This window comes from Mauremys reevesii, linkage group 23 (genome assembly GCF_016161935.1).
Source record: "Mauremys reevesii isolate NIE-2019 linkage group 23, ASM1616193v1, whole genome shotgun sequence".
NCBI lineage: Eukaryota > Metazoa > Chordata > Testudines > Geoemydidae > Mauremys > Mauremys reevesii.
The window spans coordinates 5,394,311-5,403,432 of NC_052645.1; positions in this window are offsets into that span (position 1 = coordinate 5,394,311).

Consider the following 9,122-nt stretch of genomic DNA (forward strand, 5'->3'; position numbering starts at 1 on the left):
GAAGGCAGGATGGGTTGGATGGGGGTGGGACCCCGAGTAGGGTGGTTAGGGGTGGTGGGGTCTCGGGGTGGTCAGGGAGGCGGGGTTGGATGGGGCATGGGAGTCCCGGGTCTGTCAGGGGCGGGGTGGATAGAGGTCAGGGCAGTCGGGACAGGGAGCAAGGAGGGTCCTGGGGGGGGGCAGTTAGGGTGGGGGGGTGTCTGGAGGGAGTGGTCAGGGGACAAGGAGCTGGGGAGATTGGATGAGTCAGGAGTTCTCGGGGTCCTGTCAGAAGGCAGGGGTGTGGAGAGGGGTTGGGGCAGGCAGGGAGCAGGGGGAGGGTTGGATGGGTCGGGAGTTCTGGGGGTCCTGTCAGGGGGTGGGGAGCAGTTGGATAGGCATGGGAGTCCTGGGAGTTTGTCTGGGGGTGGAGGTGTGGATAAGGGTTGGGGCAGTCAGGGGACAGGTAGGGGGTAGGGTCCTGGGGGGCAGTCCGGGGACAAGGAGCAGAGAGGCTTAGATAGGGGATGGGGTCTTGGGGGGCAGGTAGGGGCAGGGGTCCCAGGAGGGGGTAGTCAGGGGACAAGGAGCAGGGGAGTTGGGGGTTCTGAAGAGGGCAGTCACTGACCCCGCCCCCCCCACACCCAGTCCTCTGCCCTGAGCCCTGCAGCCCCGCACACTCCCTGCCCTGAGCACTGTACCTCCCTCATACACACCCAGATCTCTGCTTGACTCCTTCACCTCCCCACAACTCCAGCCCTGACTCTGGCACCCCCACACATACCCAGCCCCCCCCTGCCCTAACACCTGCACCCCCTCACATGCCCCCAGCCCTCTGCCCTGACTCTTGCACCCCCACATCTCCAGTCCCCACCTCTCCACCCCCACCCAGAACACCAAATGGGAGCTCCTGCACCCCGCTCCCCCACATTCCCACCTGCACCGCTCGCATCAAATGGGAGCTGCCAGGTAAGTGCCCTACACCCAAACCTCCTGCCCCAACCCTGAGCCCCCTCCCTTATTGTAGCTCCTGGCCAGACCCTTCACCCCCAGCCCTGTGCTCAGTGCACTCCCACCCTCAGCTCAGTGCAGAGAGAGGAAGAGAATGGGCCAGAACCAGGGAGAAGGTAGGTACCCACTGTATGTGGGCACGGACCCTAGACCGGCAGCAGGCTGAGCGGGTCCGGCAGCCGGGATCCCAGCTGGCAGGAGCCGGCACATGGAACCCCTGAGCGGCAGTGGGCTGAGCCACAGCCCGCTGCCGGTCTGGGGTCCTGGCTGCCAGACCCTTGCCAGCCGGGGTCCTGGCTGCAGGCCCCGCTCAGCCCACTGCGGGTCCGGGGTCCTGGCTGCCAGCCCCGCACAGCCTGCTGCCAGTCTGGGGTCCTGGCTGCCAGCCCCGCACAGCCCGCTGCCGGTCTGGGGTCCTGGCTGCAGGCCCCGCTCAGCCCACTGCGGGTCTGGGGTCCTGGCCGCCAGCCCCGCACAGCCCGCTGCCGGTCTGGGGTCCTGGCTGCCAGACCCTTGCCAGCCGGGGTCCCGGCTGCAGGCCCCGCTCAGCCCACTGCCGGTCTGGGGTCCTGGCCGCCAGCCCCGCAGAAGCCCGCTGCCGGTCTGGGGTTCTGGCTGCCAGACCCTTGCCAGCGGGGTCCCGGCTGCAGGCCCCGCTCAGCCCACTGCCGGCCTAGTGGAACAGAACCCCAGACCAGCAATGGGCTGAGCGGGCCAGCAGTGTAAGATCGACATTTTTAATTTAATTTTAAATGAAGCTTCTTAAACATTTTGAAAACCTTGTTTATTTTACAATACAACACTAATTTATTTATATAATATATAGACTTATAGAGACTTTCTAAAAAAAACATTAAAATGTATTACCGGCACGCGAAACTGTAAATTAGAGTGAATAAATGAAGACTCAGCACAGCACTTCTGAAAGGTTGCCAAACCCTGCTCTGGAGAATGAAGATCCCTTCTCTAAGTCACTGCTTTGGCACTTCATTCCATAAGCAGACGCAATGGGCATTAATGTGCAGAGTCAGACTGGTGAAGAGCTGAGCAAATGCAGTTGCTGCTGCTCCATGAATCACCTTCACTCTATCATCTCCAGTTGCGGGGGCTGCACTTCCTGTACATTCTGGAAAGCAGTCTGCCATTCTCTGAGGACCGGGTTTGAGCTCAGGTGGAGTGTATAGTGCTGCTGGTTCCTGCAGGGAGGTGACTGTGTCCGTACTCTTGTTCCTGAGAGGAACCAACAAGTATTGCTGGCTTCTCTCTGGAGGTGGGATCAGTTGGTTGTGGTGAACTGGCTGTCAGGAGCACGACTAGGATGTTTTTGCCAGAGGAGTTTCCATCCATCTTGCTCAGTCTGGTTCTGGAGATGCTGGTGGAGCTTTGACATGTGACGTGCCACATGGTTTTCATTCCCTTATGGCTGGTAAAAGCTGTTGAGTCCAGTGTTGGTAGAAATTACCCCTGCTTTCTGGCCAGGGGATAATTTGGCAGCCTGCCTCATGGGCACTCTATTCCGTGTGTATTAGAGTCACAGCAATGACTCCATTGTCAAGGTTGAATCTTCTTTCCATGAGGCCACGCTTCCCACAAAGCCGCTCTTGGTTGCAGGGTTGCTTCTGCAGGCTCATACCACAGCAGAACTATTTTGCAAATTAGAGCAGCTGCCTGTTGATTGGCTGTGAGGGAAAGGTCTGCTTGGCTTTGCCATGATAGCTCAAAAAAAATCTAGCAATGGCTCTTGCTGTTCCTTCCTGTGCTGACTCTACAGTCTTTGTAATTGTATGATTTCCTCCTCCAGACTCCTGCCTGTGTCCCATCTATTCTGGCCAGGAGGCTGGATGCCCTTGGGCACTGGAGCTGTCTATCTTTTGCATGTAGAGGCCCAAGCACCCTGCCATTGCTAGATAAAGACTTTCCCAGCCCCTTGAAAGGATGCTGCTGGGCTGGTTTGGGTCGCATGTTCAGTTTGTAAAACAAAGTGGTTTTTATAGATTCCAAGGACAGAAGTGACCACTGTGATTATGTAGTCTGACCTCCTGTGTAATGCAGGCCAGAAAACAGCCCCAAAACAATCCTAGAGCAGAGCTTTTAAAAAACATCCTATCTCGATTTAAAACTTGTCAGGGATGGAGAATCTACCATGATCCTTGATAAATTGTTCCAATGATTAATTACTCGTACTGGTAAAAACATGCTTTATTTCAGTTTTAATTTCCAGCCATAGGATCATGTTATATCTTTCTGTTAGACTGAAGAGCTCATTATTAAATAGCTGTTGCCCATGTCAATCCCTATCAACTATACTCATTACCCCTTTAACCTTCTCTTTGTTAAGTTAAATCAGTGGTCTCTTTGAATGGTCTCTACCCATTCCTGCTGCTGAGGATGCACCACGGGTACAGCTTAGACTAGTGGAACTCGCTAGTAGCAGTCCCTTTTGGAGGGCTCGTGCACCCCTGGCCCCTCCCCCCGGCTCTGAACAGTCAAAGATGGGGCTATCGGGGGCATGGTGCACCAGCAACCTCAGTTCCTTCCAGATGCTGTAGTACAGGGGTAGGCAACCTATGGCACACGTGCCAAAGGCGGCACGCGAGCTGATTTTTCAGTGGCACTCGCACTGCCTGGGTCCTGACCATCGGTCCGGGGGGCTCTGCATTTTAATTTAATTTTAAATGAATTTTCTTAAACATTTTAAAAACCTTATTTACTTTATAATATATAACTAAACTCTTGTTGTATGTAGACTTATAGAAAGATCATCTAAAACATTAAAATGTATGACTGGCACGTGAAACCTTAAATCAGAGTGAATAATGAAGATTTGGCACACCACTTCTGAAAGGTTGCCGACCGCTGCTGTAGTAGATGGACCAGGAGCCATAAAGGGTCAGTCTGACCCAGACTCATTGGAATGGATCATTCCCACTTCCGTCACCTTAGCTGGCCAATTTTTAAAAAATGTCTTATGTAGCCTTTCTTTTCTCTCAGGATCTCAGCACTGGGGTACAAAGCCAAGTCCTCCCCTCGCCCCCCAGCACTGACACTCTAGTGCAGAGCACACCCTCCTCCCCGCACCCTTCCCCAGTTGCCAAATGTTAGGACCAAAGATTGAGAAACCAGGGTTCAAGAGTTGGGTCACTTGCCCTACTGTTTTTCCTGTTTCAGGCACACGTCCATTTGGCTTGCCCAGGGGAGTAGGTGGGGGGAAGGTAATTCCCCTCACTGCTCCACAGGCTGCACCTCCACCCCCAGGGCTAGAAAGCAGCATCTCTGAGCTGTGCCATTGCAGGAGGAATTAGCAGCTCCTTCTGGCCGCAAGATGCAGCAGTCCTCTGAGGTGTCTAAAAGTCTTGTCAGCCTCCTAGACTGGAGCAAGTTCTGAGAAATGCTTGGCCTTAGAGGTATCGACCTTTGCTGACAGCCTGCCCTCAAGGGCTTTCCCCTCAAGATCTGGCTTTTCTGGCTCTGTGCACTGATGTATAAAAGTCTCCCCTCAAGGCTCCAGCCACCAAAGCCAGAGTCAAAATAAAGTCTGGTACTGAGGGCCAAGGCTGTAATATGGATTCATTCTCTATGCTGGACATAGGGCTACAGTGCCAGTCTTATGCTCATTATAAGCCTGATAAGGTGCCTGATGCTCTTTCAGAGCCTCAGTTCCTACTGGATCCATAGTTACCATAGTGACATAGGTGACAGAGTCCTGTGGCATTTTATAGACTAACAGACGTATTGGAGCATGAGCTTTCATGGGTGAATACCCACTTTGTCTGACGAAGTGGGTATTCACTCATGAAAGCTTATGCTCCAATATGTCTGTTAGTCTATAAGGTACCACAGGACTCTTTGTTGCTTTTTACAGATCCAGACTAACACGGCTACCCCTCTGATAGTGACATAGTTTCATCTAATCAAGCCCCTGGGATTCCCTTAGATCAGGGGCCCCTCAGTGGCACTAGATACTTTATCCTCAGTGCAAAAAGACAGCAGGGGGAAATGTAAGGGAGTAGGGATGGTTCCTCCTCTGGGAGAGAAAAAGAAAACTGTACAAGGCTAAGCTAGTTTCCCCAGTTATGCAAACCTCCCAGAAACACACTAACCATCCCCTGGGACTCTTACTAGTTTTCCAGGGCAATATCTGACCCTTCTCAGCTTTGCATTTATTAAAACCATTGTTGTCATCCTTGGAAACCTCAGTATCTGCACTCTACTCTGGAAAGAGACTGACTGGCTTGACACCTTCCTTATCCTTCCCCTCCCAGGGAACCTAGAGAGCATTACCAAGGCTCTTGGCTCCAGTCCTTCAGACCATGAGATCACACTTTTTCATCCAGGTGTATGATAGGAATTAATTCCTTGCTGGGTAGTGGCAGGGCTGGAAGGTACCACAATGAGCAATGTGTCCATAAAACCCTTCCCTCAAATCAAAAGGATTGAGCAAGGACAGTTGCAAAAGGAGCCTTCTCACATAAGAGCTCAGAGAGAGGGTCCTGCACTGGCTCTGTCCCACCTGCGTTAGTTACTCTTCCTGCTACCGAAGGAACAGTCTACTTCACTATTCCTGCATGTGGTGGCTGGGGATGAGATGAAAAGTCCTATTGAACTCAGAAGACAGATGTACAGATCCAGACATTCAGACTCTGATGGATGACCATGGGTGCATCCTCTCGCCTAGAGGATATGCTATAACTTCATGAGCACAGAGAAGGAGGCTATTACCCTACACATCCCTTCAGTGACCTTGGAGGAAATGTTTCAGAGTAGCAGCCGTGTTTGTCTGTATCCGCAAAAAGAACAGGAGTACTTGAAGTGAGCTGTAGCTCACGAAAGCTCATGCTAAAATAAATTTGTTAGTCTCTAAGGTGCCACAAGTACTCTTGGAGGAAATGACATACCTAGCTTTCAATATCCTGGACTCACCATCTAGGAGTCAGATTACCTTGCCAGGCCTAGATGACCTATTGTAGCCAACAAAGAACACCTGAATAAACCCAGCTTCTGGGCAGGAAATTTCTAAACTTGCAGACAAGTTGTACTATCTGCCTCATGAGGGCTTCTTGCTCTCCCAGCCCCAGATTTGTTGGTAGTGGTGGTTGCCAGTCAAAGAGCTGTAGGTGGTCAAGTCCACTCTAGCCCTTCAGCTAGTGAAGGTAAGAAGCTAGATGCTTCTCTGCACACTAGGTATTAGAGGAGTGAACTGTCAGGCACTGATGTCCCAATACCAGTATCCCTTCTGGGAGAAAATAGCACTGTTTGCTCAGTCACTGCTGGAAAAACACAGAAAACTGGCCAAAGCCCTAATCCCTGACACTCAGCTGGTAGTTCAGCATGGCCTGAGGGCATCCGCCATCGCTTCTGATACAGCATCTAGAGCTGTAGCATCTGCAGCTGCCCCAAGCCACAATTTGTGGCTGTTTACTTACACTGGGAGGAGACTTCCCATGGGATGGTGAAGGGCTGTTGCTGCAGAACAGAAAAGGTTCTAGAGAAACTGAAAGAGACCAATCCTATCGCAAGGGCTCTGGGGATGTCTCAACTCCCCTCTAAAGAGACTCAGGGTTATCAGAGACATCAAACCCAACCTCTGCTTCCCTTTCCTTTCAAAGGAAGCAATGCTAACACCAGTTCCCTGCTCAGTAGTGGCAGAAGTACAAGCTGTAAAACCCCCAGGAGAGATCTGCCACATCATCTTCCGCTGCAACGGCCTTTCCGCTTCGGCAGGAAGCACGAGGTCCCTTCAACCTTCTCATTGTTTCCCCTTTTTGGAACTTGTGTCAAACAGTGATGTCTTTCCTCAAGCTGAGGGGCCTCATCCAAAGATGAAGCCTCTACATTGGCTAGCAAAATATTATATACCAGATTCAGACAGCATGTTTATGAGATTGGCACTGCCCAGAGATGTGTTCCTGTCCTTCATGGTGAACTCAACTTCGCAATATCCTCAACAGAGTTGTCTTCAACCCTTCTGCTCTCTTGGCCACAATCACCTCCAGTATTTCCAGGCAGGGCTGTGAAGCTCATTACAAGACTCTGCCAAGGCACCATCACTGGAATTTCTGCAAGAAAAACCTAATAGCAACTTTCTAGAATTAAGAGCAATTCATAGGGCTCTCACGTCCTTTCTTCCCCAGCCAACAGCACCGTTCTATATGAAAAGAGGGTGTGCAATTCCAGCCAGCTGTACAAAGAGGCCAGAGCTCTGCAGGAGTGGTGCATAAATGTAAATGTGTAAATCTGAGGTAAATGTATACATCTAGGAGCAAATATTTTAGCCATAACTATAGGATGGGGAAATCTATCCTGGGAAGCAGTGACTCTGAAAAAGATTTATTTGGGGTGGGGAGGAAGAGTGTTGTGGATAGTCAGCTGAACATGGGCTCCCAGTGTGATACTGTGGCCAAAAGAGCTAATATGATCCTGGGATGCATAAACAGGAAACTTGACTAAGAGTACAGAGATTATTTTACCTCTATATTTGGCGCTGGTGCGACCACTGCTCGAATCCCGTGTCCAGTTCTGGTGCCCACAATTCCAGAAAGATGTTGAAAAATTGGAGCGGGTTCAGAGAAGAGCCACAAGAATGGATTAAAGGATTAGAAAACCTGCCTTATAGTGTCAAGTATCAGAGGGGTAGCCGTGTTAGTCTGGATCTGTAAAAGCAGCAAAGAGTCTTGTGGCACCTTATAGACTAACAGATGTTTTGGAGCATGAGCTTTCGTGGGTGAATACCCACTTCGTCGGATGCATGTAGTGGAAATTTCCAGGGGCAGGTATATATAAGCAAGCAAGAAGCAAGCTAGAGATAACGAGGTTAGATCAATCAGGGAGGATGAGGACCTGTTCTAGCAGTTGAGGTGTGAAAACCAAGGGAGGAGAAACTGGTTCTGTAATTGGCAAGCCATTCACAGTCTTTGTTTAATCCTGAGCTGATGGTGTCAAATTTGCAGATGAACTGAAGCTCAGCAGTTTCTCTTTGAAGTCTGGTCCTGAAGTTTTTTTGCTGCAGGATGGCCACCTTAAGATCTGCTATTGTGTGGCCAGAGAGGTTGAAGTGTTCTCCTACAGGTTTTTGTATATTGCCATTCCTAATATCTGATTTGTGTCCATTTATCCTTTTCCATAGAGACTGTCCAGTTTGGCCGATGTACATAGCAGAGGGGCATTGCTGGCATATGATGGCGTATATTACATTGGTGGACGTGCAGGTGAATGAACCGGTGATGGTGTGGCTGATCTGGTTAGATCCTGTGATGGTGTCGCTGGTGTAGATATGTGGGCAGAGTTGGCATCGAGGTTTGTTGCATGGATTGGTTCCTGAGTTAGTTACTATGGTGCAGTGTGCAGTTACTGGTGAGAATATGCTTCAGGTTGGCAGGTTGTCTGTGGGCGAGGACTGGCCTGCCACCCAAGGCCTGTGAAAGTGAGGGATCATTGTCCAGGATGGGTTGTAGATCCCTGATGATGCGTTGGAGGGATTTTAGCTGGGGACTGTAGGTGATGGCCAGTGGAGTCCTGTTGGTTTCTTTCTTGGGTTTGTCTTGCAGTAGGAGGCTTCTGGGTACACGTCTGGCTCTATTGATCTGTTTCCTTATTTCCTTGTGTGGGTATTGTAGTTTTGAGAATGCTTGATGGAGATTTTGTAGGTGTTGGTCTCTGTCTGAGGGGTTAGAGCAGATACGGTTGTACCTCAGTGCTTGGCTGTAGACAATGGATCGTGTGGTGTGCCCGGGATGGAAGCTGGAGGCATGAAGGTAGGCATAGCGGTCGGTAGGTTTTCGGTATAGGGTGGTGTTAATGTGACCATCACTTATTTGCACCATGGTGTCTAGGAAGTGGACCTCCCGTGTAGATTGGTCCAGGCTGAGGTTGATGGTGGGGTGGAAGCTGTTGAAATCATGGTGGAATTTTTCCAGAGTCTCTTTCACATGGGTCCAGATGACGAAGATGTCATCAATGTAGCGTAGGTAGAGAAGGGGCGTGAGTGGACGAGAGCTGTGGAAGCGTTGTTCCAGGTCAGCCATAAAAATGTTGGCATATTGTGGGGCCATGCGGGTGCCCATAGCGGTGCCACTGATCTGGAGATATATATTGTCATCAAATTTGAAATAGTTGTGTGTGAGGATAAAGGCACA